This window comes from Molothrus ater, chromosome 3, assembly GCF_012460135.2.
Source record: "Molothrus ater isolate BHLD 08-10-18 breed brown headed cowbird chromosome 3, BPBGC_Mater_1.1, whole genome shotgun sequence".
Taxonomy (NCBI): Eukaryota; Metazoa; Chordata; class Aves; order Passeriformes; family Icteridae; genus Molothrus; species Molothrus ater.
This window is the reverse complement of record NC_050480.2, coordinates 18,220,784-18,246,382: the sequence shown is the minus strand read 5'-3', so window position 1 is coordinate 18,246,382 and position 25,599 is coordinate 18,220,784.

Here is a 25,599-nt window from a genome sequence, read left to right as displayed (position 1 = left end):
CTATCATAAGCAGCAGTAAATGAAACAGGGATTATGCAATGTGAAGGGCTGAGTGATGGAATAGCGACTTGAATTGCAACAACTGCCCCTCAAACCAATGATTTGCAGACACGTTACATCATTTCCCTGTAACCTTTTTCCATGAGGAGAAACAACATTATAGAGCAAGGGACTCTGGCATAAAGCTAAAAGCTCTTGCAAGGAGTTGACTGCTTGGATACAAGATGCTTTCACAACTACACCCCATGAAATACGAAGTTCCCCTTACAGTTCAAAGTCACCACTGGATGCAAGTGTTTCAATTTCTCCTAAGTCATCATGGAATGTCACAACCCAAGAGCAATAAAATCCTCTCCTTCTTTTCTTTTTAAATAAGTATTTTTTTAGCTTTCTGTTCACCAGTAACAGACACCCACTTGAATTCATGTCAAGCCTCATGAAGCAGCAGACTCTCACAATGCCTGTTGCTAGTGCAAAGTTGCTTGTTTCTCCCCTCTCCACCCACCTCCTGGTCTAATTTACTGCACCCCTCAACTTTCTCTCCAAATTTGTGGAAGGGTCAGGGAAGGCAAACGCACTTACCCAAGGAACCTCCCCATGCATTGCCTCAGCCAACAAACTGCCTGGGGAAACATGAAACTGAAGTTTGGTATCTGCCTTGCAGAAGATAAACACCTTGGTAAAACAGGTCAAGCAATACCCAAGAACAAATCTCCACTTAAAGAGAGGTGAATTCAGAGCAAGACCAAGGGGAGTGTAAGCAGATTAAAAAAAAAAAAAACAAAAAAACAAAAAACAAAGCATAAAGGACTGAAAGCAGAAAAAAGATGGCATGAAAACTGAGAAACAGGATAACACAAAAGAAGCCTCCACCACAAATACATTCATTCTGTGGAGGGACACTACTAGCAGGGCTGGTTTCTGCCTCTCCAAAGTTTTCCATAAGTGCTGTGGAAGAATTTTAACCAACTAGCACATGTGCAAAGGGCAGAACTCTGTTCAACACAAGCCTCTTCCTCTAAACTGTGACTTTTTACTCACCTGAAAAGAAGCATCCTACTACACTTTCAACTCTTTGCTAAGCAACTTGCCACTTCCCAGCTTGCTCTTTGAAGCATTTCCAAGAGTCTTTTGGTGGGTGTTGCAGGGGCTTTTTGCCCCATAATATCCTGCTTCATTCACCCCATGCCACAGAGGGACCCACATGGGGAACTCACTCTGACTCATCTCCAGAGCACCATTCACCAGGTGGTTCAAGACAAAACTCATTAGGCACATCCTGAAAGGGACACTTCTGACTCCTCTCACTGCACAGAGCATTGCAGAGCTGATCTCTAGCCATGACAATTAAGGTTTTGAGCCTCAAAATGCTCTAGCTACTGACAAAGCTGCTTCTGTTAGCCTGGTGTTTTTGTCACCTCCCAAGCTACTTGACACCCGGGGCACCCATTTTACCAAAAGTACAGGGTAGGGATTGGTGTAATCACAATTGGATAGCTTTCAGAGTAGGAGAAAAAGACTGCAACCTGTGAGATAAACCTGTCAGGCAAGTGAAAATTCAGGTACAGCAATGAAGAAGTTTTCTTCCAGCTTTATGATGTGATCTTAAATACAGTTGATAACTATGGCCTTGATGCAAAAAAAAAATACTTCAAACCCCGCTCAAATAAATGGAATAACAGAAAGCACTTAGTGTATATCACTGGTACTTAATACAGTTAACTACCAAAAATGAAGTTATCAATTGCAGTGTTTTAGTAGATGTCCACATTCCTCAGAGACACAGTTAGGGGGAGAGAGGAAGTGAGAATAATAAGTACCTGGTCTGCACAGTCACCCCACACTCATCTATTGTTTCCACTGTAGTTTAGCTATGCTCTCTAGTATGGCCCGTGTGAAACTATGTGACAGAAATTACCTACCAGCAAGCAAGACCTTCTTGCCCTTTTATAAATGATCTCTCCTGCCTCTTAACCCCTTCGCACAGCAGGGAGCCCAGGTTGCTGAATACTCTGCCTGCTGTGGTTTGTCACTGGCTGCTATCACCCTTCTTTTAACAGCATGTTTTTCCACCCAGCAGAGCTACCAGCCTCTAGTAATTTCTATCCATGCATTAGTGCCTCATTACACAACACACCCAGGCACTGACAAACACAAAGGACAGAGAGCCCTGGCACCAATCTGGTAGCAAAGGATGGACCCATCACCCAGCCCTTTGCCTTTATTTTAAACTGTGAATCTTCTCATTTTGATTTAAGGTCAGGCTGTGCTTATAGCTGTTCTGCACCATAACAGGAAGGACACTGTGGGGCCAGGGATTTCTGGGCAGCTAATGGCTTTAGGAGGAGTGATGGACAGACTCCCAGGTTAATCATGCAATAGCACTGATGCCAGGTCCCCACAGACTCAGCAGGCAGATGGGAGCAAGGTCCAGGGGGTAACAACACTGTACAGCACAGGAAAGATCATTCTGGGGAAAGATTCTGTACACTCAGTTTATTTACTCAATATTTTACAACCTAATTTGATTCTTCTAGACCAAGGGCAAACTCCCTCCTGCCAGGCATGACTGTTTCTAACCATGGTCTCCACTGGCACCATTTTTTATTTCACCATCCGCCACTGTGATAAATGAATGTGATTTGTGCTAACAATTGTAACTATATCAATATTTTAGAAAATATTTGCTAAAAAGTAATAGAGGAAAAGGATATGTAGTTAGTGTCACAAAATAGATGTTTTCAGATGTTCATGAGACAACAGGATGCAAGCTGTAGTTTGAGATAAGTAACATCCCAAAAATGGAATAGGTCTCAGGATAATTAGAGAGTCAGCCTTGAAATGGACAAAATTGATATGATTCCAAATATCTGTGAAATAATAAAGCTTATTTTTGGAATATAATGCTGGCTTCTATAACACTATAAGACTTGGGGCACATGCACAACCTGCCAGGTTATTCAGAGGACAGCGAGGAAGACTGTCGGCCTTCCTCCAAGAAAACTACCAAAGAGCCAAAAGACTCCTTAGCAACAACAGGAGCATGCGCTGCGCAGTATAGTGACGTAGATTTCAATAATCTAAAATAGGAGGAGATTTAGGAGAAAACATTGATGAATATGTATTAGCATACAGTACATAAGTTGTGTTTGGATCCTTTTGTCTTTTGTACTTGAGGCAGGGTGGGAAGCCCTCCCCATAGCCCGATTGATCGATTTTTGCTTATGCTTTATCTGAACCACTGCCAAATTTCTTTTTGTAACTACTAGATTATATTTAATTGTATTATTTTATCTCAATTAAAACTGCTGCTAAATTTTAAGTTTGTGGTTTATTAAATGTCATGGTTTGACGCTGGCACAATGCCAGTGTCCCCATGAAAATACATTCTCCCTGGTGTCTGCTGTGAGATGTGACGAGGAATAGAGCAAAGCAGGCTCCAACTTAGGAATAAAGAAGAAAAACTTTATTAACCTACAACTATATGTAAAAAGAAACACACAGAAAGAATGGAAACCTTCCAAAAACATTCCTCCACCCCCCACCAAATTTCCAATACATCCATCCCTCAGATCACCAACCCTCAGTCCATCACCACCCTTTAGATAACCAATTCTCAGTTCATCAAGGAGAGAGGAGTCCCTCTTGTGCCATAGGCTTCCCCTGGAAACACAGTTGAGACCTCGTGTGTTTCCTGTCACACGTGGCACTGCCCAGAGATCATTTGCCATCGTGACATCTTCCTTCCATGCCCGGTGCTCTCACCACTGCGCATGGACCAGAGCTGCTTCTAGGGTTCCCCTTTTAAGGATGCTTTGCCCAGTTCCAAAAAAGCACAGTCTCTCTTCACATCACCCCCTGGGGCCGAGGGGTCTCAAGAACAGAGATCTTCTTCTTCCCGGAAGACGGAGGGCACCACCACCAGCCTCCTTACCCACTGTCTCTGTTCATGCACTCTTGGGACACCTGTCCCCCCCCCAAATTTAACAACACTGAACTCTCTTGGCTGCAAGCCATTGCCTCCCCTCTAAATGCAGTCTCTGTGTCACAGGAAAAAAATGGTTCTGTCCATGGCTATACAAGAAAAGTCCAGCCAAAGGCCACTCCATCACCTCCTCCCACCCAAGATTCTTCTCAACTTCTCTCGTGGCCCATTTCCTCTCATCTTGTCTCTTTCTCTCCTCTCATTCAACTCCAAGAGGATCAGCATTTGTAAGGTTTCCATCATCCAAGAAAAGGGTTAAAAATCTCAGGCTCTGCCTGTCCAGAACTCCCACGGCTGCCCCCCCCCCCCCCCCCCCCCGGCCACCTTCATTTCAAGGTGGCACAAGCAACAAGCACAGGCACCGGCTCTCTCCCTCTCTCTCTCTCCTGGGGGGGTGGGCGTGGCTGCCCGATGCGCTCGGTGCTCCTCCACCCTTCCATCCTGCAGGGGCCTTCACCCCCCTTCTCTGTCCAAGGCCCCGGCCTACCTCACCCAGCCGCATGGCTTCCCCTCCCCCACCCAGCCCACAGCCGGGCACGGGAGCTCTGACCTCTTTCACTGACAGAGCCCAAGAGAGCTTCCCCCTGGGAGTTCTCTGCTTTTAACCCCCTGTGTTCTCAGAGGCGTATCCATGTCCTCAGTGGCCACACCAATATTCAAATCTGAGCACCTGTGGTTTGACCACAGCATCCCAAAAAAACTTCCTCTCAAACCACGACACTAAATTAGACATGGGACCTCATTTATCATTTATAACACCACCATCTGAAATCAGGATTGCAGGAAGTTTATGGTGGACAGTTTCCTTGCTGATGAAGCCCACACTGAGCAAGGGAACTTTAACAACAGGAGGAGGATATTTTATCTGAAGCCAGAGCCTGATGCACACAGACTCTTTTCTCCAGGGCTACAGCTCATCTCCAAGTCCTGCCTCAAGGACAGCCAACATTGCCAAAGGCCATGGGATGCTCCCTGTTCAAATCCACCCAGGGTTTCACACAGACTTGATAAACTCTGCTTCTGCCATGACCAAGGGACATAATCAAACCAATATTTACTACTCTAAGAGCAGCCTGCTGAGACTGAATCACCACAGGTGGCATGAAAGCCATTTGAATTCAATACCACAAATCCCATTCCCTATGTAAATAAGCTTTCCTGCCAAACTACTCTTAAAAAACCAGGACTAGCAGACCTTAATTGCCTTCTTTATGTTTTTTACAGACTATGTAGCGCTACAGACTTTGATCTACTCCAAAATGTTCTTTATAATCTCTTTTCTGATTAAACCAGGGGAAAAAAGATGTTACAATTAAAGTAAACCCATGACAGCACAACATACCAGTACTTGGACCATATTTCATCTCAGTTTTGTGAAAATGCAACAAAGCCCTGCAAAGTAACTTTTCAGCACTTCAGAATCAAAAGTAGCTTATGCCAAGACTAATATCCTTCTAATCAGGTCCTTTTCCTGGTAATAGTTTTATTTTTGGAAAAGAAAAAAAGCCTTAAGAAATTGTTTTAAGAAATTGCCAGCAATTAAAATGACAACTGGACATAAAGCAGTTCAAAAAATCTGATTTCTCCATTTTCAAGATCCAGATACACTCCCCCCAAACAATAGTTTAATCCTTTTCTCAGATAAAGCGATTAAAACAGAAATCCTAATCTCCAGATGAAATGAAAGGTTTACAAAACACCAAAAGGAAAGTTTTACTTGAGATAAGTTAATTCTTTTAAATTGCAGTGAACATGTATTTTCAAAGCAAGAAAAACAAAACCAGAAATCCTTTGCAAATGTTAACATGTTTTCAATTTTCCCACTTTTCTTTTGGGAAGAGAAGCAAGAACTACATGATGAATTGACCTGAGTGCTTGTGCTTCTCTGGTCTACATTTTCTTCCTTCAAACATAAGGACTTTCAGACACAAAACACTCTCAAAAATCTGCATTGTTCTAATTGAAATTTTGATCATAAGGCTACAAGCTTGGAATTCATAAATACAGATTTTTGTCAGACTCTATTGACTAGCTAAAACTTCATTTGCTGTCAAGTATTACCCTGCAAAAAACAGTCAGATTTAAAAACATGGCAGTGTATTTTGCTGTGGAAGACATCCCTCTTCATGGCCCATGAACATTCTTCTACCATGAACCAGACTCTGGAGTAACTGCAGTCACCCCATGCAAACAGCAGAACATAGGAGACATGTTATTATGGAATAATTGCCTGTAATAATCCAGCTGTGCTATCAGCTCATGACATTTACCTCAAGCCTATAAAAAATTCTCAGACTTCACAACAGATACACTGATTTTGATCTCCAAAGACAGATTAAGCTAAAATTCATCCTCTGGCTAGAGGGGTACTCATGATTTGAGAACAAGATAAAATGTCCACAAATTCCATAGTAGCTGATCCCAGTGGCCAGCTGCTTTCTTATCTCTTTACGTCTGATGTCTACTCTGCTGAGTTCAGCTTCCAGGTACTGGCCCCTATTCTACCTTTTCCTCATTGCTTTCCCCCCAGTTACCATCCATCACTGTCCTCAGAACACCCCTTCACTTATGATCCCTTTGTCAGGGCTGGGTTCCTGGATTTCACCACAAGAAGGCATGTTCTCTAGCCTCAGCCCTGCATTTGTGGCCCTCTTCCAAAATGTTACAAGTTTATTTCTTGTTTTTTGGTCAAACCGCACACAGATCCATTCCAGTCTGTGTCCACTGCTCAGTGAGGACTAACAGGATCCAGGACCTGACAAGAGCTACAAAACACCCTAACAAAAATTAACTTACAGGAGATTTATCTGCAGAGTCTTCCTCCTTATCACACAGTCATCACAGGGGCCAACACCAGCAAATCCAGCTCCTCATTACAGAGGCCAATGTATTTCTGCTGGGACTTCTGCAATGCAAAAGTAGAAATGACCCTCAGATATCACCTCCCACTGGTACCCAATAGCACCTCAATATAATTTTCAGTTTTTCTTACTTCCCATATTTTCAACTTCCCATATTTTCACTGAGTCAGTTTTGAACCCCTCAAATATTTATAAACAAGTGAAATGCTTCCAGAAATACTAAGCCCCAGCACCTTCCATAAAAAAAAAAAAAATAAAAAAGAAAAAAAAGTGTAGCTATATTAGAGGGAGGGAAGAGGAAAAGGAATACTTAACCTCCTCATTGAACCAAAGGCAGAGCAAGATTAACCTTCATCAGACCCCAGAAAAATCCACCAGTAACAGGATAGAGTCTCAGTCAAGAAAACACTACATTTGGCATCAATACTGAGACAGATAACAGAGGACAAAGCCACAAGGCCCAAACACCAGATTTAGTCCACTGCAGTGATAGCTTCTAGGAGATGTTTTTTGTTTTTTTAAATTAATATTTATTATTATTTAAATAAGGGTTGGATGATGGAGGAGCCACAAACTTGGGACCCTCAGAGCAGCCTCCACTGCCATCAGGGCCCTCCAGCTCTCACAGGTGGCAGAGCTGGTACAGACAACTTTTTTAAATTATTAGTAGTATCTCTCTCTAACAAACTTTAAAACCAAGCAACTACTAACCCCAGGAAAACCTGGCAGATTCGTCAACCTCAATTCTACACAGACTGGGTTGGTTACACTGCACCCAAGGTGACTTTGGTTTGCTAATTAAACAAGAAGGAAGTATTACAGAGCAAGGAAAGCAAAGCAAAATCTGTTCAGCAGAAGTAAATAACCACAGTTCAAGCATAACACACACAAATGTATTAGTTTGGCACTGCTGAAAGAAAACAAAGCTCCAGATTTGGCTGCACATGCCCCAGCAGTTTACAGTAAACATCTAAAATAGAGGCTCAGCAGGTGAAGCCTCTGCAGATGAAATATTGTCCCCAAGTTTTCTAAGACATTAGCCATGTATCCAGTTAAACACAACAGCAACAGACCTTAAGCCTTTAAAAACTATAATGCAAGGAGAAAACGGTTGGCAATAGGGCCTTGTATCACAAAGCCATCACGCACAGTAACTGTTTCCACATCACAATGCCAGTCCCAGCTTCACTCTCCAGGCCCAAATAGACTGCAGGAACCAACCCTCACCCAACACCACTTGCTGCCCTCCCACAGCCAGGCCAGCATTCAAGGACCTGTCCAGCTGCAGAGGTAAAACTCAGCCAAAATGAGCAGACTTTGGCTTAAGATAACCACTGCAGAGGACAGAGGCCTTTCACTGTTTTTTTTTTTTTTTTCTGCTGGTACAAAAGAACCTGGATGAATCAGCAGGTTTAAAAGCATCAGGATCATAACAAGCCCATAACATCAAAAAAATCATGGTGCCAGCAGTAAGTTTCAGTCAGACTGAAAGACTGCTTGGTCACAAGCTCCAAAACTGAGATACTGCAAATAGTGAAAGAGGAGCAACCCAGTGGTTTAAAACACCTTAGCTTGTCACAGATGTGACAGGGATGGGCAATGAGCCTTTATTTCCCTGCAAGCCTTATGTGGCTAGTGATTCCAGGGTTCAGGTGGCTGTTATTAAGCTGCAGATAGTGCCACTGCCTTCCAGCTCTTGCTTGGTTATATGAACTCAAATCTACCCAGGGAATAACCCCCTCTATGTTGCAGTCTAATAAATTTTGCTATAGCCTGTCTCACTTCATAAAGGAGAGGCATCCAACACAAACAGTGGGATTCTGTTCAAGAAGAGCTCAGTTCTGAGAAAGGGAAAAAAAAGGCTTAAAAATCCAAATCCAGCACTGCTGGTTAGAGAAAGCTGAACACAAGTGCATAAAGATGGACCTGGAGGGTAGTACTGTGATAAAATTAGCTGCTCTCCCCACACAGAGTCTTATTGATCTTTATTGACAGTTTCCTTCAGGTTCCCAACACTCTGGCTTAGAAAGTAAAAAAAAAAAAAAAAAAGAAAGGAAGGTCTGTCACTGCTATAGATGTAGAAACCATAACTCAATGGAATTTTTTTACTTAGCCTGCAAAAGCAGTATTTCTGTCCAATAGCAGTGGCCAGCACCTCGACCTGCACTGGCACAGCCAGCAATGACCCTTCTCTGACATTGGCTGGTGCTCAGCGAGTCCTTGCAGCCTCACACAACATTTGTTCTGTTTTGCTAAGCTGCTTTCATGCTGCTCAACAGGAGGAAGCAGGCAGTGCTGCGAGAGGCAGGGGCACCAGAGGAGCGCTGCAGGGGTGGCAGGTGTCTCTCACGATTCCACACAATCCCTCACCAGGGATCCCTAATCCTGTCAGAGGCAATTTTTTGTCAATTATCCGCAGTGCTCGAGAACCAATTTATCACAGGAAGCACTTCCTCTCCAAAGTTTTCATTATTTCCATATATGTTGGGTTGGTGTGAAATGTGTGCAGGAATGATTTACAGGAAGGAGAGCTGAAGAAAGGGAAGAACAGTGTAGGAAGCAGCACAGATAATCTCCAGCACAACATGTGACTGCTCCTTACAAATCATGGTAGTGATCTGCACCATTTGGTTTCTCCCACTGTAGGGGACTGCAGATGGTAAAGCTGCACTTCAGCATAACAACATTAATTCCTCTGCCTGTTCTTCTATCAGGGAGCCTCCTGTGCACAGAATGGGGTTGGTCTCTTCCCCCAGGCATCAAGAAACAGGACAGGAGGACATGAGCTGCATATGGGGAGGTTTAGGCTGGACATTGGGAAGAAGTTCTTCACAGAAAGAGTGATTGGGCATTGGAACAGGCAGCCCAGGGAGGTGGAGGAGTCACTATCCCTGGAGATGTTTAAGAAAAGACTGGATGTGGCATTTGGTGCCATGGTCTATTGACAAGTGGGTGTTTGGTCATAGGTTGGATACGATGATCTCAAAGGTCTTTTCTGACCTAGTTAATTCTGTGATTCTGTGAATCTTGGCCCAACTGCCACATCTTAGACCCACAGAGATCAACTTTCCCTCTTTGCACTAATACATCATACCAATATGGCCACCTTGAGGTGTCTTGATTTCCAGAATCAACTGTTTGGTGACCTGTGAAGCCAGGTCACTAACACTGGGCAGCAAATTTACTGATCTATGGTATAGCTGCAAGGACATTTACATACTGCCTCTTGCAGCAGAGTTACAGTGTTTCAACTATTGTGGGCAAGACTTGAGCAATCCCTGCAGAAAAGAGACTTCTGATTTCATTGCCATCATCAAAACTTGCCATGCACCTTCTTCATTACAATGTTTGGATGCTATTTGTCACAGTAAGACTTGATCATATTCTTCCAGCTTCAGGATTTATTTCTCAAAATCAGAAACAGAGAAAAGGAGTCATGCCAAAAGAGCCAGATGAGTTTCCTAACCACTGGGCTGGTGGATATTCTGGGTGGTCTTTTGCACTCTTCAGTGAAAAGTACTTAAATACTTGAGCATTAAAATCAGATGTGAGAACTTTAGAAAGTGTGAAAAAAAGAGAACCTCATCACTCAACACGTTTTGCCTGGATTGCAAGTTCCACCAGGATTCCACGAGAGCTTCTGAGACTCAGCATTTGAAAAATCAAGTTTCATCCTGGATTCCTAAGTCCCAAACTGGACATGCACTTGGGGCAGACAGGCATCCTCTTCAAAGCACAGGAGACATCTGATAGAACTTGGTTTCTAGCAATTCAGCATTGGTCTTACTTTTCTTATACAGTCCATACTAATTTACAACTGGTAATTTACTAATTTACTGACTTGGGTTTATCAGCCACTGTAATAGAGCTGATAAAGCTTCTTCTTTCATAGCATTACTTCAAATATGAACAAATTACTTTGAAGCTGGTATCATTTCTGTAAAGAGACAGTTGTAAAATTGCCTGGAGAAGAATGAACTTCCTACACATTAGCACAGTAAAATTTACCCTCCAGTAAATAACAAAATGATCCGAAAGGACAGAGTCATGGATGGTCCAGCTGCCCCATGGCTTCATGTAGTCAACAGATACAGTCTTTAGGAAGAATGACACCAGCTACGACATCCTAGAAGAATTCATTTTTGCACAAAGTGTTTTAATGAATGCCCAAACAGTGTTAGAAATGAGTGCAGGGTTTGTCTGCACTCTCCAGCTTCTCCATTAACATCCAGTTAATGACACACAGTAGTACATGGTGAATCTAATGTTCTATCCTGCCTGGAGGCTGAGGAATATCTGAAATATTCTTCACTCCTTCCTGTTCAAAATAGAAATCAGAGGCTCTCAGTTACCACCCTGAAATTTGTAAAGGAATTTCTTTAATAAGCATAAATAAATAACAATTTTCCTATGGAAAATTCAATATATGGAAAAATCTAGACCACTCTGCCATGAAAGCAAATAAGAAAATAAAACCCAACCATTCACCAGAAAATGCCTCATTAAAATAAGCAAAACCAAGATTATTGTCAGTAATAGACGATTTAGAAGGTTTCTAAGTAAGAGATTCCAGGACTGGGCATGGATTTGCCTCCTTCATTACAAAAATCACTTGGAAAAACAGTGCTTCTTTCAACATCATTATCTTGAATTAGTTATTGTGTCCACTTAAGACTCTTTCAATCACATTTATCCTTCACTCAGGCTGAAAAAATCCAATTTTTCATAATCCACTTCAGGATTCTTCCTCCTCCTCAGAGCAACTCACCATTCCATGGTCCCAAAATGAAGCCAGCAATTGGTCTGCAATGTTGTGTCTCTCTTGTTAATGGTGATATAAATAAGGAGAAATAAACCCTGGGGCAAAAGATTATTAGTTGTTCTCATATCTTTACTGGCAGAATAATTGGCTGCACTGTAATCCTGACCCTACTTGATTTTTCTATCTGTCACTTCTGTGGCAGGTTACAATTACGTTCTCCTTTTCCTTCTCTCTGTCCCATTGTCCTATATTTTCCTTCCACCTGGGCTTCTGCCATCACCCCTTCCTACCAAAATTCACTCCTTCCTTCAGCTTGTCTCCTCTCTTACTGTACCATATAATGAAATACCACAGTATGAAGGATTTCAGGAGCGAGAGGCAACAGCCAGAATATCTGATAGCAAATTAAGTCACAATGGCACAGTGTGGCAAGGAGGGAGGCAGGAGGGAAGGACAGTGCCACTGATGCAGAAGGATCAGCCAGGTGCCATGGGAAAGCTGAACAACACTGATGTGGACTTAGCACAATGAGGGCACTTCCAGAGGGCAATTAGACATTGTAAGAAGAAATAGTCTACCCTACTTCCAAACTTCTCATCTCCTCCACCTGCACTCCTAATTAGCATGAAGCTGGAATTGTTTTAACTTGGAGGTAGGTGAGAAAGAGGATTTTAGAGTTGGAGCTGAGCAGCAGCCAAGCTCAGGGTGCCATTTGCCTGCTGGGCCCTGATAACAACAAGCTAAGCCTCTGAAGCACAGCTGCAGGGATCAGCTTGGCTGACATCACAGTCAAGGTCTGTGTGTGCAGCAGGACTCAAGGCATTGAGCTCCTTGCCTGCTTTAATATCATTAGGACTTTCAGGGCAGGGAAGGTGTCTTTTTCGTGCAGGGAAAAAAAAATAATTAAAAATGCACAGGGGTTTGTTCCCCACAGCTGACAACAGGAATCTGTAGGAGGAAACAGAAAAGGAGATTTTGGTTCTGGTTCTGAAGGGGTTGTGAGGTTTCAGAACTGCCAAGTGAGCAAATTTAACTCCCACGTCCCCACAACCTGAATGTGAGCAAAACTGCTGATGGAAGGCTGCAGAGGAAGGAGAAAGAGGCCAAATTACCATCACTCCACTGAGCCCAGTGGAGAAGAACATGAGTGGATACTGTTGTATTCTGTGACCTGTATTTTTACTGTCCTTTTATTTATTAACAGCCTGCCAAAAATAAATCTTTCAGAGCAGCAACATGGGCCCTTTGAAATTTGCCTGCATTTTGGACTCACCAGTACAGCACTCATGGTACAAACACACTCCCAGAGACAGGACAGGAGGGAAATCAGTAACCCCCATGGTGCGACCCATGCTTGAATCTCCCCAGGATATCTGGGAAAATTTTCCAGGAGAGGAGATATGTAGGAGCTGACTTTAACCCACAGAAGAGAATAATTTAGTGCAGCAGGCGCAGCCTCTGCAAGAATGATATTTCTTACCTGTACATTTTTTGTCCTCTCAAGGTAGACTCACTCAGTCCTTAATAAGATACATGAGCCAACACCCTGTATTTACTTTCTGAAGCATAGAATGTTAAGTGTACCAAGACTCCTGGAATAGATAACAGCCATTTGCAATCACATGGATTTGCTCCAGAGTGATATGAAGTGGGTTCATGGAGTCCCAGGGCATCAGGTTCACCCCTATGAGCAGGCTTCTAGTCCCACTGACAACAGGAGTGCTGTTAGTGAAGACTAAAGCCCTCTGTGCTGTAAATAGGCACCATTTACTCCATTCTCCTTGTCCATATATCTAAACAGGGGCCTGCTGTCAAACCAGAATATTCAGTATCTGTAATTAAAGTCTGTCTCTTTTTAGAGTAAGGGGATTGATAACAGGGAGGGGGGGAGGGAGGAAGGGAGGAAGGGAGGAAGGAAGGATGAGTTTCCCACTTGTGTCTTTCAAGTGGTTTGATCAACTCACACCAATTGGAAATGGGAAAGAAATATGGCCTTTTCTAGCAGCTCTGTGCCTGTCTACATCAGATGACTCACACAGACCTTGGCAGGGAAAATTCTTGTCAAGCTGGGACAAGGTGTTACTCGTGTCACTATCCACAGCTCTCAGCCCTGTGCCTGTAGATCTCACACCTTGGCAGGCAATATGCCCTTGGGTGGGTGATACAGTCTGGGCTCCTTTAGGCTAAACACAAGGTATAATTTTAGTACATTGCAAATGATCCATATACATTTACCACTTCCTGTGGTTCTCCGACCCACTCAGGCAGAGACCAGTCACCAGCAGACTCTGCTGTAGTTGTGAGAGGTGGGTGGTAACACAGTTTAAGTATCTTTTCTCAGGGAGTGAGCAGTGCCCAAGTACACCAGGTATCGTTACAATGGCCTCATTTCCTTGGATGTTTCTCATTGGTGAGGTCACATTGCTGTTATTCTCTGGTGTTGTGTGACTCAGGAACTGAGGAAGGAAATTACAACACAGAATTCAAATTAGGGGATTTTTTTAAGAACTCGAAGTAGCACATAATAAAACTGCTAATAATATGTTGCAATACAGTTCTCCTCCAATCAGATGGTTTTGCACTAAGAGGAAGTTGTTCAGATGCCCTGCAACCTGGTTAGTGTAATATCTGGGCATGAGAGGACATCTCAGAACAAACTGTTCTGCTTTGACTTCCCTAGAGAACGATTAACACTGACAGCTCTTTCTTTTTGGGCTTAGAGGATTTAATAATTCAAACAGTGTTACTGCATTTTCATCTGTTTCTGGTCTTCCCTTTGCTAGTCCTTGATGATGTGAGGTGTAGGAATCAGGGTGAAGAACAAACCCAAAGTGGTGGACAGACATGATCTCACTTTTTTAAACAGTTCCCAATTCTCAACACATTGCTCTTTCCTGCAGTAGCTGTGACGAGAGGCTGGTGACTGGTACAAGTGACCTTCAAGAGGATTAGCCAGAGATGTGTGACTGCCAGTGAATAACTCTATTCATTTATTATGTGTGACAAACACTAAATCATTCTAGTAAGATTCTTTTCCATTCATTTGTTGCTTGAGAATGATTAGCAGCAAATAGCTCATAGAAGCTTTTCCAGTGGAGCTGATCAAAACACGCACAGGGAGAGCCAAAAACTTTGTCCCATTCACTTGTGGTCAGCTCACATCAATAGAGTTGGTCAAATATTGGGGGAAATGGTGGGTCAGTGTATCTGTGCTACACACAGGTATCTTTACTTCATAAATCTTACATCTTCCAGTCTCCTGACCAAGCCCATGCTGCTACTAGGGACATTTGCCAGTTTCTTGTTCAGATGGAGCAACGGTTACTCTTTGAACCACAGAGTTTCTCTCTAAACTAACACATCTATGGATAACATGGAGCATTTCTCTTCTCCAGACAGCCAATGGACGACTGTTCGGATGACTCTACACCTGTCTATCACTGTGCACACCAATGACTTTTCAAATCTATCAGGATTAAGCTGCTGGTTAAGACATGAAGCTGCCATTTCCACCCACCCAGAGGAGTAAATACCATACCAGAGCAAAAATGAAAGAAACCAGGGATGCTGAATCAAAGTGGAAAGCAGCATCCCATGTCATGTCCCCATGTGTTGTTCCCCTTTCTCCCCCACATATCTGAAATATTCCTGTGTCATGCTGACCGATACGGTATGAATGCAGCACAGGGCTGAAGCATGGCTAAACTGGATAATACCCAGTGTGTCCCAACACTGCTGCATGGAATGCTGCCCTGACATCTTTGAGACCCCAGCTTGAGTCTCTGCCACCTGATTTGGTGCAGAAGCTGATCTTCACAGTCTAAGAGATCCCATGGATTGGCTGCAGAACAGATGAAACACATCTTAGGAAGGCATGATGGCCTAGCAGCTCTCCTACCAGGCACAACTCTGGAGACCTTGCTTATGTTACCTCTTCCCTTTGACCTTGAACAACTCTACCTCCCCACTTGTCCCCACTCAACTTGACCATTACTTCAATTTTACTTTTTAGGTAGTGACTGCTACCAGGTTTATCTGAAACGGATCCTTCTCTCCCTCTCTCTCTGTAGGCATGACAGAAATTCAAATGGATTTCTCTTTTCAACTACACTTCTAAGTCAAAAGAGGTCATGTGTGCATGTACACAAATAGAAAACCAGTGGGGCTATTAGCTTCAGATAATAATGCTGTATTTCACAGCCCCATCTTCCAGCAGCAAACTTGTTGGCTTTTTGCTCAACATCATATGACTCTTGAGCTGTGAGGACTCTATGCATCTCCACACGGATTTAACAAAATAATTAACTGTTATTCAGCACAAAGAGAAAGTCACAAGACTGCAAAGAGCAGCACTAAGAATGCAGCTCCATGGCAGAAGAGCAGCTCTCTCTGACCTGATGATGAAATGCATGTATAGCCCAAGCCCTGGCTGCAGCGCTGTATCATTTTCTGTCTATTCACAGCTGCTCTTGGCCAGTAAGGACTGAAATGAACCAAGGGCTCTGGATTAGCTCATGCTTATGCTCACCAGTTACCTTTGGTTTTGCCTGTTGCAGGGAACTCCAACAGCTTCCTTCCCGATCTGCGCTCACATTTTCCAGCCCTCAAAAATGTCAAAAATGTGCCCAGGAAAATAAATTCACCATGCAAAGGAGTAGGTAGGTAAAAAACTTTTGCATTTTATGGGTTGGAGGGATTTCTTGGAGTAGCAGCAATTTTCCTAACTTACATCTTTTCTCTGTGTGACCTTACCACTCCTCCTTCTTTTCTCCCGAACTCTATGCCACACATTTTTTTTTTCCCAACAGCCATAACATTTATAAATTATTCACAAGATGTAGCCATAAGGAATGACTAATGTTTCATCTTCAAAAAAGGGCTTACAGTGCCATCCCTCACATTGGATGTGGGGTTTCCAAAGCCATTTCCAGTACCATTGCCAGAGTTCCAAATGGCACTTCATCCTTTCCTGAAGGCCAAGGGGCCTCCATCAAGACTACTTTGCAAAGATAACCAGGGTTTTCTGCTGGGTCCACCCACACAGCCCTAACTAGGAATTCCCACCAAAAATAATCTGACTTCTCATGTGACTAATAATGTATTAATGTGAGAGAAAGAGGACATGTAGTCATTCAAATCAGGAGCAGCCACAGCCTTCTAATTAAGGAGGCAGATTGTTTTCTTCACACAGTTTCCTGACCAGACAGATCTCTCAGAGACTAACAACTGGTCTTATCTATGGTTCAGCACTGGAAAAGCACAAGAAAAATGCATTCCAGTCTGGATACCAAAACAAATAAATCTGGCTTTATGAGCAAAATAACCACAAATGGTACATGATTGATTGATTGATTGATTGATTACATGTCGTCATCCAACAAGCCTGCAGCTAATGAAGCATAATGCTGAATAGATGAACATGAAATGAACACCATTAAACAGCCTATAATAAACCTATTTCTAGACTCTTCTAAAGGATAAAAAATCACAGTAATGTTTAATACTTAGACCGCTACTACGCAGCTAATGAACTCTCTAAAACTTCATAACAAATGTTGCAGTAAAAAGAAAAGCATGGCTAAACTGGATAATAACCAGTGTGTCCCAACACTGCTGCATGGAATGCTGCCCTGACATCTGTGAGACCCTGGCTCAAGTCCCTGCCACCTGATTTGGAACAGAAAAAAAGCACTTTGGTCATCCACTATGAAAAGCTGTTTGAGAGCATCCCAACCTGGCTAAGTCAGAAACTCCCTCCTGGGGCAGGGAGAGCAGTGCCAGCCACCAGTGAGCTCCAGCCTTCTCTCTGGTGGTTTCCACCTCACTGGGGACAACACAAACAGCCATTTCTGAGTGGCTAAAGTAAATGGCTCAGCTGGCAAATGATCCACTTTAAAACCTGGCAAAGACTTAAACACAGCAGTAGAGAGCACAGTGAAGGGAGGAGATGGGAACTCGAAACATGTGGTGTTAACTGGGCTGTGGAAGTTGGGACACCATGGATTCTGGAAGCACCCGGTCAGTGCCATGTGGGTTTACTTCAGCTGGAAACCTAAGTGCCAATTCTCTGCTGTCTTCACTAGGATGCTGTGTGCTACTTCTGTCTCTGTGTTACCTGCAAGGATCATTTTAATGTATTATTTCCCCTCTTGGCACAAAACTACCATTTCCTCAATGCCAGCCAAATGTTTTTCAAACCCAAAACATGCAATCACAAATTTTTGAAGGCAGGTAAATGATCAAGCCTGAATAAAAAACACTACTTGTTTTTAAGCAGTGAAAAGACTCCCAGAATCAAGATGACAGTGAAGCAAGAACACTCATGGGCATATTATGGGAGTGAAAAAGAAAAAGTATTTTCTTTTGCAGCATCTCACATCCTGATGTACCACAGCACTTTACAACCCAGTGACCTTTCCAATGCATCTACAGGGTTTGCAAATACTCTCAGTCTGAGAGATAGAAAAGCTGAGAAATGCAAAGAGGGTGTTACTGCCTATAGAAATTACTTCTCTCAACTACCATAGGTGAATATGTTATTCAGAGTCCTGAAACGGAAAGGATGAAGAAATATTCACCAGAGCTATCATTTTCCACAGATAAGGTAAAAATGCTTCCAACACCTGAACTTTATGATACCTCTAAGGAATGACAGTGGTCCCACAAAACACATTTGCAGGATTAGGCATTTCAGGCAGAGACAACCCTTTTGTTTTCCTTTCAGAAAAGTTCCTCTTTTTTGTTGTTGTTGTATATTTTGGAGTGACTATTTTTGCAGATGCTCAAACAGTAAATATCTCCCTTGACTCTCCCAGCTTTTGAAAATCTCGGTACTAATTATAAAGGATTGAATAGAAAAAGAAAGCTCTTTCTCTTAGTCTAGCCAGTAAGAATCTCAACATGTATCCTTGGCATACTGTCCCTGCAGGAAATGGGCAGGTGGACCTCTAAAGACTCCAATTTGCAACCTCCTTTTGTACCTCCAACTTCTTCCCACCACATCATCAGAAGACAAATACCCACCTTGATCCCTCTGAAATTAGCAAGTGTGGAAGGAAGTAAATTAACACATGAAAATTTGGGCATATTATTGACAGCAATCCATTCATTCTCTTCCAGTAACTTCTCTTAGAAAGGACAGTGGTGTCAAAGAAATAACTGGTTTTAGAGGTTCCCTGTTCATACCAGGTGTCATGGGCCATACTGAGATAAACATCAACATTTCTGATGGTATGGCACCATCAGACCTGGTAACGCACTCCTATGGAGAGTCTTGTCTATCATAGCAAGGTGGAGGCTAGAAAATTATTTCTCTTTCCCTGGAGCTTCTCTACATTGCAGTTTTGGTAGGACAAGTCAGTCAGTGCATTCTTTCCATTATTACCTTAATAAAGAACAGGAGATCATTGTCTCCTAGCAATTGTGCTGACTCTGTAATAGTGGCTTGGGATGTCTCAGTGTTATGGGAAGTTACTCTGGAAATCTTGCATGACCTTTCATTCTCCTAGTATAAAGAATACCCTCCCTGTACACCTCTGTTTATGCCAATCATGTCAGACAGCAGCATTTCCACCAGAGAGGACAGCTAGGAAAAAAAGAAAGGCACACAGAAGAAGAGGAAGGAAAAGTGTGTTTGCATACATATGATTTCTGTTCTTCCAAGGATGACAATCTTGAGATTCAGAAACAGAGTGAAAAAGTACATTTCTACTAAAATTTACACTAGCTATTTACCACAGCCCACCTGAAATAATTTCAGCTACATTTTTAACTGTAGGAGTCAGGTTAAAATACTTTGGCTGGACTGGTTTTATTAGGAGCTTATGAATTAAATTGAGAAAGAATGCTTTGATGCCAGAAAACCTTAGTAAAGGTTTTCTGGCATCAAAGAACAAGCTTCAATAAGCTTTCTTGGACTAAGCTGAATTATTAATATTGATTAGATAAGAGTACCATTCACCTTTCAAATGCCGTTGCTCTGAATGTTTAACGATACACTGAGCTGCTCTCTCTTAGTAAAATCTCATTTCACTACCCTCATTCTGCTGAGAAAGATGTGTTGAATAACGCCAGAGAGCACTGAGCCAGTGCCACGGTATTACATCATTGCTATTAAATATTCCTCTTTGTGCATTCAAGGAATGCTTCCACACATTTGATGCATGAGAAGTGAAAACGGCAGTGAGCTAAAGCACCTCAGTGTTCTCCTCAGTATTAATCAAGCTTCCAGGATGTTAAATGCCTGCAGGGTTGCATCCCTGACCCTGCCACAGCACTGCCACCAAACTTTATCTCCTGCAGGCAGGAGGTATCGCTGAGTGAGTATCTGGTGCAGGCAGCTTGCACAGCACAGTCATGCACAGACCTGACTTTAGGTGTGCTCTCAGCCCAGACTACATTTCTCCTAATCTCTGAAGGATGAAAAAGGACAGCAGTAGAATGTATGGATTAAAGATCTGCTTTCCTCTAAAACTCCCAAACAAGCAGAGCTCCAAATTGAACAGAAACCAGGGCCTGACTCCATGCCTGCTGCTGATGCTAAGCCTGCCTCACCTCACCAGTGGAGCTGGCAGAGCCAGTTGTGCTTGTTCCTGGGATTGGACGAGCCCCCAGAAGCCAGCCCCACACCTTCTACTCACAGTCTTCCAGCCCCTGTGCCTTTCTCCCCTCTAACCATCCTTTCCCTTCAGGTTAATCTCAGCTCAGCTGAACCCCAACATCCTCCCTCTGATTCCCAACCTCTCGCTCCTTTCTCACTCCAGTCCCTTAACATCAGGAGGACACGTTAACCAGCTGCAGGCAAACTCTCTTTGTCCCTGTACAAAGAGAAACCGAAAGGAGTAAACCTTTGAAGAACTTGGAGACAATATGCAGAGGCCTGCTTCTCTATGCACCAGAGGCAATCTGTTGCCAAAACCCGCAGAGGCGGGTTTCTTTGTTTCTTGGCGTCAGTGTTTCATAGCTGTTTCTGCTACTTTTCCTGATGTTTCTGTTCTCACTCTTTTCTCTCTCCTTCAAGCCCACCCCAGACCAAAACCTAGCAAAACTTTCTTCCTGGAAGGCAAGGTCTTTGGGTTTGTTTCCGGTACTCCTCTGTGAATCTTACTGCTTAGGGGCCTCTGCATTGCCTCCTGCTACAGAAAGTTTGCAGCTACTTTCACCACAGGGCAAAGGCTGTGGTGAATTCTTTTCACCATAGAATCATTTAGATTGAACAGTATCTTTAAGATCCTTGAATCACTGTTAAGCCAGCACTGCCAAGTCCACCACTAAACCATGGCCCCAGGTGCCACACAGTGGGGAATGGGTCTCCCAGATACCTCCAGATTAAGGGTACAGCAGTAATAGACAGCCAGTAGGAGGCAAGGGAAGGAGAAGGGGGGGGGGGGGGGGGGGGGGGGCGGGAGCTTGTTCCAGATTTTAAAGATTTTTAGGAAAATTTTTCTTTAGATTTTTAAGGAAACTTTGTTTCAAGTTTTTAATTTAGGCATTCTTTAGGAAAAAGGAACAAGGTGTTATTTATTTGGAAAGTCTCCTGTTTCCCCTGCCTTGACAAAATTCTGCTTCTTCAGGCAATTGTTTCTGCCAGGAAAAACAGATCACTAAGCTCAGGGCCTTCAAACGGGGTGAAATTTGACTGTGGCTGCTGTTGCTGCCAGTCATGCCTTGGCAGAAGGGTTATACACACAGTAACTGATCCTTCAGGACTTCATCTGCTGGCTCCCTCACCAGCACAACAGCCAGACACATAATACACACTTGCCATATGATACTTTAACAAATCTTTTACTGTCTACATCTTCATAGGCTTCATCTCAGCCACCTGGGTTCATATGTGTGAGAGGGACAAGTTACACAGGCTTCCCTGCATCAAATGTATGATTTCTCTGCAAATCAGTGGGATCTGAGCAATATAACACGGTCCTTTTCCCTATAATACAAAGCAGCTATTCTTGTTTCCTTCACAGGACAAAAAAGTACACCTGCACTTACCAGGTTGATGTCACCCTAGAGGGACAGACCAGATCCTGGGGGAAAATTCTGGACCTAATCTTCAGTCACACTGGAGAAACAGGCCTCATTCCAGTCCTGATTCAGAGATTCTTCCATGTCTTTAAAGAGGCAAAATGGAATCCCCATTCAAACTACTTCTAAATGCTGAGGCAGTTCTTTCTCCCTCTGGTTTTAAAGGAGGGAGTTCAGGAGTGGTTTTGGGGGAGCTGGAGAAGCAGCTTGTTTCTCAGATTTGAGGGAGGAGAGCAGTATTGCTTGTCCACAGAAAGAGCAAGCAAGCAAACAAATGACCCAGTCTTTACTTCAGAAGATCACGTAGACTGCAAGGTTAATAAAAAGAAAGCACAACAACAGGGCTCCATAGGGACACCTAGGTTGGCACTCAGTGATGTAACAGGCCTGGAAAGTCTGTCTGTCCTCTCTGCAGCCCCAACAGCCCTGAGGAGATGTGCAGCACACAGAAAGCAGCAGCTTCGTTATCAGGCAGTTAAGCCAGTCACACAAAGGTGACAGAATAAACAGCTCAGCCGGAGCTCCTTGTTAACTTGGGCTTGGTTGCAGGACCATGGGCACAAGACCTACTTCATGATGGCTGCTGCTCCCATAGTGGTGTCCTTGTGATTTGAATACCTCACCATAGCAGGTAATAAATAAGGGGACATGCTAAGCAGGTACATACATACAGGGAATAACTTCATGGTTGGTAACATCAGGGATGGCTCTGCCAGATGAGCAAAGCCCTTCACTGCATAAACTGACTGTGTACCATTTACTACAGGGCAGGAAAAACAATTAAGAGAAGTTCTCTCAGCCTTTACAGTGCAGGATTGCCTGCAGGGAGCAAGTTTCACTTTCCTTAGTGTGCCAAACAAATTTATTGCCTTCCTCAGAGAAAACACTCAGGCTGATGGCACCAAGCAGAAAAAAAGTGATCAGGAAGGGCATAGCTTCAGGTCTGAGCTCAAACAAGGCAAGTTGGAAATGCCCTGCCCCTCTTATAAAACCAACCTTCAAGTCCTTCATTTCCTCCCCTCCACACACTGGAAATTGCAGCTGTGCAGGGGTAGAGTAATTTGGGCCCTTAATTAATTACTTTATTTTGTAAGCATTTTCCATCAATTCATTTTAAAATGTTGCTCTATATAGAATCATAGGATTGTATTCTAGAATCATAGAGTGGCTTGACTTGAAAGGGACCTTAAAGTTCATCCAGTTCCAACCCCTGCCATGGGCAAGGACATCTAACTCAGGTGCCTCAGAGCCCCATCCAACCTGGCCTTGAGCACTTCCAGGGAAGGGGCATCCACAGCTTCTCTGGGCATTTCGTGGCAGTGCCTCACCACGTCACAGTACACAACTAATACAGATGGGAACAAGTATCTCTGGCCCTATCCACTCTCAAAATACTGTTGAAACCCCTTTTTGGCCCCACATGTTAGAGCGTGGTGAAGAGGAGTGCAGGGAGCAGCTCTGGGTACCACCCAGGCTCTGGGGGCTGAGGAAGGGCTGGAAGTCCTGGTGCCAGTTCCAGATGGCAGAAGCCGGACTGCCTGAGGCTGGGCTCCAAACAGCACATGCCTGTGATTTCTCTGTGGGTCAGCTTTTTTCCAAAGAGGATGAGGTAATCAAGTGCCCATATTCACCTTGCCTAAGCACTCAGATAAGCCAGTCTGGAGTATGGGATATCCAATTTCTTGTTTCCCTGCAAAGGACACACACACATATCTGATCATGACCAGTATGTACGTATAACTAGAACTGATCCAAACCTGTCCAAGCAGGCAAGAATTTACAGTCCATTTGTACCAAGACTGTAGAAAAATATGATTGCACTTTGCAAAACATATGTTAATCTGTTCCATTTTACCTCGGGCAAGCCAATGGTATGTGCTTCATCTTGATAAGGAAACCCTGATCTCATCTGGGACACTGCTTTTCTAATATATCCCCAGTAATGATGATGACAAATCTAGTCAACAAATAATCGGCATTATTGGGTGAATGTAGTGCTTGATGTCCTATCTTTCCATAGATAGACATAAATGCTGGAGATGAATCAGACTGCACTGATCATTCACAGTTCGTGGTTACCCTTTTCAGGGTCAGTACTTCTGTCTTCAGCTCCTCCTTGAGTACAACTACAACATGTTCTAAAAATCAAGTGCTGGCTGTGAAACTTCCAAGTTGAAACTGTTTTCTCTGGCTCCCTTGCTAAAAAAAATAGCCCCAGTGTTTCCATGGTTTGTTGGAAATTCTTTGTGAATCCTAAGAGATAAACGGTATCCAAATTTTTATATTGTTCATTTTCCTATTCCAAGTTGAGACACACATTTGCCAAAGCACTCCTTCCCACAGAAGGTAAATCTGAAGTGTGAGCTGTATGCTCCCAAGCAGTTATTAATAAATTTAATCAGCAATAATTGTCCAAAATAGATGCTTGCAAAGATCAGATTACTTTTGCTTCACTTCCCTGCCTAAGAATACTCTTTTATAACAGGAGGGTGCAGTGCAAATGACAGTGGTTTTCTATAGTTGCTGTCCAAGACACACCTGCTAAGTCAATGCCAGTGGTTAGGTGAGGGAATGCTCACATGCTTCACACTGCTGGGCAATAGAATCAATGCATAATTGCCTCACTGCACAAATCTGCATCTCAGTAAGTAAGAGTATGAGTGCAAACACATCCCATTCTCTCATGCATTCACTCAGAATGGCTTTTGAAAAAGAGATTTTAATATCTTTGCAGGCAAGAGTGGATTTAGGCTCGTCCCCGAAATAACTAAGGTAAATACACTCCAATATTCTCTCGCTTATTTTGGCTGCATTTGGGGAACAAAAGATTTAAAGACTTCCTTCTGGACATGGTGTCCTTGCCTCCACTCCCCCCACTCTTCGGCTGAGTGCACCTTTGTGTGTTGCAGCTTGTTCTGGGCATTTGTGTGCAATCTCTGCCTTTCTGCCTGTACCTATTCCCACTCACTGTCTTTCTTCTCCCTTGTCTCCCAGTGAGGATTTTCCCTCTTTAAGGAGAACAGCATTAGAGAGAGAAAGCGAAGTCCCTGCTTCACAGCCCCATCACCCAGGACTCAGTGGCAGGTTGACCACAACTCCTGCACCACTTCATCTTCCAGAAGGTTTTGGGCTCTCATCTCCTCCCAGGAGCAAATTGTATTCTGATGGCCAAGCAGCTTTCCCATTTTCAATCACAGTCCCTGATGGCAAAGAAACCTCAGTGAACAGGAGGCAGGTAAGCAGCCAGGAAAAGGAGTGAAACAATTAAAGGAGATTATGGATAAAGGAGCCTGGATTAACCTGGCTTGGTAGAAGCTCACAGAGCTCTAATTTAAGGGGAACCAGAGCTATTACACCCTCCTCTGTCTTCATGGCATTTTATCTCCTGAAAATCAATGGGAAAGTTGATCCTGGATATATGAAACAGGTTCACTACAAAATGAAGAAGTTGCACTTGTCAGTGAAGATTTGCAAACAAGAAGAAACAAATGCTTATAATTCCTGAAAACCAAGAAAAGACATGGATCACTGGCCTGCACAAAGTAAAAAGGAACAGAGTAACATACATTGTTCAAAACGCAATCATATTTTTCCACAATGCTTTGGAGTGACGGATGCATTGTTTGATTTCTGATTTCAGTATCTAAGATCCCCTGCAACCAAGAGCTTGACCAGTCTGGAAGACGAACACTGAATATCTGCCTTCACCATCACAGTTACAAGATAGATGCCAAGTCATCTGTTTTCTGCAGATGAAATAAAATATTTTCCACTATTGACTCCCACCTAGCTCTCAGAGCCTAAAATTAATAGGGAAATTTCCTGGAGCTTCAAAACTCTTCCCATGGAAATTTAGGACAGCTCAGATATTTGAATTTCTTCTTTAATGAACATATTGGTCCAAATTCGTGTCTCTGCATTAATTTACCCAGAAGATGGCAGTGCCTTTCCCAGCTCCTTTTCCC